The sequence below is a fragment of the Colius striatus genome, chromosome 2, assembly GCF_028858725.1.
Source record: "Colius striatus isolate bColStr4 chromosome 2, bColStr4.1.hap1, whole genome shotgun sequence".
In the NCBI taxonomy this organism is placed as follows: Eukaryota; Metazoa; Chordata; class Aves; order Coliiformes; family Coliidae; genus Colius; species Colius striatus.
In genome coordinates, this window is record NC_084760.1 from 89,917,410 (window position 1) to 89,924,918 (window position 7,509).

Consider the following 7,509-nt stretch of genomic DNA (forward strand, 5'->3'; position numbering starts at 1 on the left):
AAAAAAAAAAGTCCCTATGGAAGGACGAATTACAGTGAATGAAATTTCTTCCTCATGAGCCTCTAAATACCCAAGGGTCTGCACAGAAAGGCTGAGACTTCCACATGCAGCATGAGAGCAGTAATCGGACCACATTCAGCGGTCCCATCCCCCACAAAGCCCAGCTGGCGCTTGTGGAGGCTGGAGGACATCCACTCCAGCTTAAACTCCACCTCTCCTTACCACTCCTCTATAATCGTGGGTCAAGAGATCCAGGGACACAGCTCCTTCGGCTCCCTTCTTACAAAAAGTATACACCATTCTGATCATGGGACACACAGGAATTATCAAATCTTTCTCTTCCCAGTCTTCCCAGATAGATCTCAACCTGGATAAGTCTTTCTTCCCTTTCCTCCTTTTCTCATTGAATTATGTTTTCACAGACTGCTATCCAGCAGAGAGCACAGTAACAATTCAAAGTCCATTTTCCAACCTTTAGAAAATAGGGTCAAGTAGCCTGGCTACTAAAGAGAGACCGCAACAAACATTATGAGAGGGTGGGGAGCAAGAGCTAGGTGAGAAATTATGAAGGGGGAGCCGACCCTGAGCTTACATGACATCAGAAGCTGTACATCTCCATCCCTCCTCCACCTGTTCCCAATGGAAAAGGTGGTCCTTAGAAACCAACCCCATTGCCTGCTCTTCTTAAGTCTAAGCTAGTAGTGATGCCCAAAATGGGCTACACCTTGCCTTACTGACATCCATCAGTTGCAACAATTTAGAAAGCTGCTTGTTTAATCCATGTGGGTCTTAAAATTCAAAGACATCATCAAGAGGAAGTAAATTAAAGACTAATACTACAAAAAAGTAAAACAAAGCAAATCCTCAGTTCTAGCATCAACCTCAGGATATTTGTTGTATATTATAAAACCATGTTTCCAAGAGTCAGGTAATAAGACACCAGCTTTCTCTTGTAAAAAGAGATTTCTGGTTCTTGTCATATAAGAGAAATTACTGAAAGTAACTGCAGTAAAAACAGACATCCAACAGAAGAATGGTGATGCTTTTAAAAGTCACACTTTTTAGCTAGTCTCAAAATTTTCAATAAGCAATATCAGCTTTAATTATCAGTCTCTGAATCCTACAAGAGTACAAAGAGTAATAAGAGCTACACCTGAAAGCATCTGGAAGGCCAGACTCGCAGAAACACATTCTACCTGTTTTATTCAGAGACCTAGGATTTTGCTTAAGAAGTCCGAAACTGTTCATCTAGATCTGTCTGATCCCTGCACAGATCCTGAATGCTTCCTATCTACAGTTTATCCATATACATATTAACTGTGACTGCTGGATTTCCTTTTTATCACTTTAATGCATTTGGGTCCTCGTCAATCTACGGAACCCCTTCCTCTTTCTCACACCATGAGTAGCTACACTCTCCTCATTGAAATTTCTCCATAAAAGTCACTGCTCCCCTTTCACTTACTACGACTTTAAACCAAAACTAACACAATCATCAAGAAATTTGTGTGCCTAAGCTAGTTGTTGTTCCCTGAGTAGCTCTGCACTACCCAATTGTTCGGAATTCTCTTTCCTGTTTTATTTACTGTGTTCACATTTTGTGCTATGCATACAATTAAAATTGTTAGGTTTTTCATACTGTTCTTGTCTTTTATTTGCTCTCTAAAGTATCCAACATACCTTGAAGCCAATATAGGTGACAATATAGATATAAATAGAGTCACAGAGGCATCACAATACATTTGACGTTTGGAATAATTCATTCAAGGTGTCTAGATCCAATTTAAATTCTTTCACAATTTCAACTGAGGCTTCATAACCAGATGGACTTAAACGAAGGTGTACGACTTCATGCTACACTGGTAATCCACCCTAACTAGGAAATAAATTTTCAGTGATGAAGTTGAATTGTTCGTACAAAACGCCAGCTTCAGCTTTTCACCCATACAAAATAGCTTGGAAAATATATACTGCATGTGTTTATTATAGCTACAGTTGCTATGAACATCTATAACTCTCCAACAATTTCTTTGATTTATGTTCAAAAACATACAGGGCATGAAATGATGCCTGCAACCTTACATTTCCCTCAAGAACATTGTGGGGAGAAGATATATTCCAAAACATCATGTTAGATTCCTTGTTATGTCTCCTTTTTAAAATAAATGTATGATAATCAATTACACATGCTTCAAAGCAACTGCCACTAGACTCCCCAACAGAAAAGCTGTTTGAGAAAAGTTCCATTTTCTTTCCCCTAATGGTTGAGTTATAATAAGAGATCTTGTTCAGATATTAGAGGGGGAAAAAATGTATTATAAAGGATAGGTCCTGTTCAACTTGCATATGCACACACAAGTTTGTGCTTGCCTAGACTTGACTTAGAACAAGGTTTTCAGAGAAGGAACATCTCCACTGATCAACATACTAACAAAAGCATGTATGTGTGAAGATCTTGCAACAAATCTCCTTGTCGTATATGCTTAGAGTGATCCAACTGATGTCAAGAGAACGACACAGATGATAAGTTAATGTATCAGGCTCGACTTTCCTTTCAACCTCAATATGCAAAACATTCATTTAAGAAGTCCACCCAGCTGTAGCTTCCACTACAAACAGAAACCTGCAGATGTTTAGAGGAATATCAATTAAGCTGAATGGGAGCTCTGCCATTAGCGCTCGTGCATGTAAGGTTGGACTCTGTGGATCTGCCTGAACTCCATGCAGAAGCTGAAGTGCATGTTTACTCCAGGGTGTTGAGGCCAATGAGTGATGTGCTATTAACAGATGAGCGTAATAGAGATGATATCTCCATAACCTCATGGCACAGTGACAAGGGCAGCATCTCCAGGAAGCATCTTTGCCCTCAGTGGGGAGATTGGAGCAGACGGGAACACGTGCAGCACATGGCATCCAGCATAAAAAAGGTCAGGGTCTTTGTCTCTCCTGTACCACCAGGTTGTTTTTACTGCCTGCACCCAAAATAGGAGCATCCCATTCCCTACGTCCTGGTCATTTAATGCCTTACGCTGAAAACTAGACACCTGACAAACAACAGAGAAGATTGGACAAGCCCCTCTAAGGAAGTCTGATATCTTCTGGCACTGAGTTTCAAGCAAATATGGAGTAAGCAGGATCTGAGACTTGTTTCAAATGAAATATGGACCTATTTGTTCCTGAGAGTGTGCAAAATTTGTGTGCCAAATCTGAAAATATATATAAATCACTTACTCCACACTTTTTTTTTTTTTTTTAAATCTGTCTTCTTTTGAGTCAAATCCTCAAAGAAAAAAAAAAAACCACAGGGGAGGAAATACTGGCTTGCACCTTCTCTGGACTGCAGCACTATTTTATCCATTACTAATGAAGCCGAGGAGGAGGAGGGGAGTTTATTGGATGTGCGTGCCTATTGCCCATGCAGCCCCAGCTAGATAGCATCAACAGTTGTTCTCCTATTTTCACAGTGAGAAATAAGCAGGTACTAGCTGTACAGGAATAATCAAGAGGAATCTAGGTCAAAATCAAAGCAAGACTGCTCTGTCCATTTGATAAAACTCACATGCAAACACAATACCTGTGTGAAAACAAAGAACTTATTTGTAACAGTTATCTCCTTAAGACTGCTAAACAAGTGTGCAAATGTTGGCCTACCTTGAGTAAAAGACAGTATTCCTTTCCTGTGACTTTGGAAAAGGCATTCAAAATCAATGTAAAATTGCAATATTTGGAAATTTTATAATCATTATTTCAAAAAGGCAGACTTGAAAGGGTCTCTTGTTCATGGGTAAATCTTCAGTTAGTTTTTCTAGTACCGGTGGTTCAATCGAAAGATTTGCCAACTTCCCCCTTGAGAAAACTGAAGATCTGCATTTAAATGGAGATATAGTATTTCCAAATGCACGGTACCTGCAAGGCAGATACTGTCAACGTTTCTTAGTGAGTGGATCTCAAATTGTATTAGGTACATTTCAGTGCTGTAACTATCCCCATTTCATAGGACTGGAGCTATTTCCATATCATTTTTCTGTGTGCTTGCTTTGTAGTATTTGTCCTGATAAGTCAAAATTAAGTTCCCTTCCCCCCCGTCCCCCCACCCACCCCCCCAAAGCCCTCACATACCAACAACAATGAATTACAACCTTAGGTATAATTTTCTGATATGGACTATGAAGACTGTATTAGATAGCTTGACTAGAAATCTTAAATAATTGAAAACTCTGATGACTTAATAGAGTACTAAGCTTGGTTTACAATGCAGCCAATTTAGAGCCATAAAAACACTGTGTAAAATTTTTATCTTGTGGTTGACCATTACGTATCCTATTTATTACTCCAAAGTATTTCAACAGCATTTTTCTTCATCAGTGTGGCTGCTGGCATTTAGCACCCACTCACTAAATGCACGTGATTTTCCTGGAACAGCTTTAGGAAAAGAAAACAAAAAATTAGCAGATCACTACAAAACTGTTCCTTGTTACAATATGCAGCTTCTCACATGCTGACTTGAACTGGCTTCATGTGCTGTAGAATACGTCCGAAACCTCTGAGACTTAAATATAATAAATCAAAGCCATACACGTGAAGTTAAAAAGACTGGTGTAACCACTGATCCTGACACATCAGAGAACCAAAAAAAAATTCAGACCTCATGAATACTTTGTTGGTAATATACACGAGTTCAAAGAGCAGCGCTCCTCTTGGGAAAATATCTTAATTTTCATATCAGAAAATCATCCTAACCTTCCAGAAAAGTTTTTGTGAGCATGCAAGGAAGGCAGAGAGAAGGTTTAGAGTGCAAAAGACACACTCACGATGGGTTTCAGACACGCAGGCATTAGTCCAGGCAGCCTCTTGCTGAAATTCAGGTTGCAATTGAAATGTCCCTGTAAACAAGGTTACTGGGAACGGCCCAAGATATCCTTCTCAGTAACACCTTCACCAGGAGCCCTTCAGCTGTCTACTTAGTTTGTTATACCTTATCTCGCAGCCCTGACATCCTAATGCTGATTCAAATTCAGGATTCAAAATGAAAGATGAAATATCTCTAAGATCACTTAATATTGAAATACCGTTGCAGTAATAAGTGGTGCCAGTCTTGAGATAGGGATATAGTACTCTAGTGGTAACCTTTTAATTTCTTACAAAATACTGTGGAATAACCATGATACTGCACACACAGTTAATGTAATCAATTTGTTTTCCTTATTTTGATAATGAGCACACAGTGAATGTCGTGTTTACCTTCTCCTGCCCCTGACTCGTTTTGAACTGTAAAGTCCTCTAAAAGGAGACCTGCCAGATTCCCATACAGACATGAAAGCCACAGCACCACAGGGCTCCCCCTCCCCAGCACACAGAACCAGGTACACCTTGATGCTCTCAAGACAAGAAAGATCAGAACCACACAAGTCGCTTCGTCATTCTAAGTCTTTGGCTATTTTCAGTGGAAATGCAATACACGCACCATGTATAATCTAATGTAGATTATAAACTACTCCTATCCTGAAAGTGACGCAAGGTATGCTACATCATAACATTTTGTCCTCTGAAGTAAAACAGGGAAGTAACACCAAAACACATCAGGTAAGTTTCACATTTTGAGACAGGCTGCTTAATAAATGCTTAAAACTTCGTTGGTTTTATACAAAGGGCATTCAGATTTCCCTCCTAGACACAAATGAGGATAGCTTGGGGTGGGGGGTGGGGGTGGGAGTCATGTGTTTTTCTGTTGGGTTATGTTTGCTGTGAAGAGTCTCCTTAATAGTACAGTCAGGACAGGACAGGAGGCGGGAGGAGGAAGGATTGCAGGAGAGAAACCCAAGCTGCTCAGTGCCTACCTTCCCACACTATCACTCACCTTCATTTTCCTCTCCCTTATGTTCTACTCATTTTTACTTGCCTCCCCCATTATTTAGTCATCTCCTAAATGCAGTCTTCTCTGCTTCCCTATCACGAGAAACACATTAACTAGACCAAGTACTCAGAGTGCGTCCCTGCAGCACTGCAAAATATACCTCCAGATCACTCGTTCCTTCATAGCATTAATGACCACAAAATTAGAAAATTAAAAAAAAAAAAAAGAAAGAAAAAAGGAGAGGAAAAAAAATGCCCTGGCAGCTGGGTCACATTCAGATCCTCGCATGCAAGCACTTCTCTAAGCCCCCTCACGCCCGGAACTGGGAGGGTGAAGCATAAGGAGCAGCAAAGCAAGACGCTGACTTTCCACACTTTTCTTCGCCCCTCCTGGTTTTGGGTGCGAGCGGCCCCGCTCCCTCGGTGTGTGCCCGCCCGCTCGCGAGTCCTCGGCACGACGACACAAGCCGCGCAAAGTGCGTCCGGCCAGCGGGGACGGCAACGGAGAAACAGCCGCCAGCAACAGCAATGCCCCCCACCCTGCGTGCAGGGCTCCCACCGGGCCTGCTCGGCTCCCGCCAACCGCTCGCAGAAATGTTTCAGGAAGGAGAGGGCGGCGGGGGAGGGACGGGGACGGCCCCCCCCCACCCCACCCTCCGCGTGTCTGCCTCTCCCGTCCGGAGCTGCCGGGCGGGCCCCGGAGCTGCCCGGGCCCCCCGCCGCAGCAGGGACACTTCGGGGGTGCCTAAAGGGCAACCCCGGGGGAGGCAGGGCGACAGGGGCAGCCGCCGCGACAATCCCCCGCGCCCCGGCACCGGCTTTGAGAGTCCAGTCCCCCTTCCCTGCTCGCAACCGCCAGAGCTACCCCGGGACCCCGGCCCCAAACTCTTGCTGGCTAAAGCCTCCTCACTTCCCCGGCAATCTTGACCCTGGGCAAGTGGAGAGAGGACAAAACCTGACGGGGCAGGATCTGTCAGCAGAAAACAGAAAAAGATCATTCTCCCTCCCCCTCCCGGGCCAATAATTTGAAATAATTGTCCGAGAGATGAGAACCACTGAGCCCCAGGTGGCCAGTGCTGTTGTGCGGCTTTTTACGAAGCTGGGGTGTTTTCGCTTTTTGGGGAGATGACTCTGAGCAAGTGCAATTGGCAAGGTCTGAAGGTGGAATGTGGGGGGGGGGGGGGGCCCGCTTCTGGCAGCGGCTCGTCTCCAAGCAGAAACATGCCCCCGATGCAATGTCAGCTGGCAGAGGTGCGGGGTGGGGAGGGGGGGACTCGCTTTACCTGGTCAGCTCAGAACCGCAGGCAGGTTAATCAGGTGAGTCGTCGGGGATTTTAAAGAACCCGAAGCCGGTTTCTTTGCTAGGAAAGTCTACAACACCATGCAGGGACATTGCAAAATCTTTACACACGCCTCCTTTAACTGGGCTCCCGCGACCTCCGCCGGCGAGGGGGGAGCCACTGGCAGGCGGTAGGCCGCGCGGCGCCGCGGCGGCGGGGCGGGGGGCGCGGGGGCGGCAGCAACGGCGGCGGCGGCCCGGCGGGCGGCGGGCGGCGGCGGGCGGGCGGTCCCGGCCCTGGCCCCGCCGCCCCCGCCGCAGCGCCGACTCCGGGCCTCCCTGCCGCCTTGGTAGCGCCGGTCCGCACTCGGCCTGAC

The 7,509-nt window shown here is 44.9% G+C and overlaps 1 protein-coding gene across 4 annotated transcripts in view; it reads right to left on the reverse strand.

The window, feature by feature from the left end:
* The window catches only part of ESRRG (estrogen related receptor gamma), a 389,975-nt gene extending 382,656 nt beyond the window's left edge, over positions 1-7,319 (reverse strand). For all 4 annotated transcript variants that reach the window (XM_061991440.1, XM_061991442.1, XM_061991441.1 and 1 more), the window contains exon 1: positions 7,137-7,319. The gene's annotated coding sequence lies outside the window, so the exon portion shown is untranslated. The remainder of the gene's footprint in view (positions 1-7,136) is intronic.
* Positions 7,320-7,509: the final 190 nt, after the last annotated feature.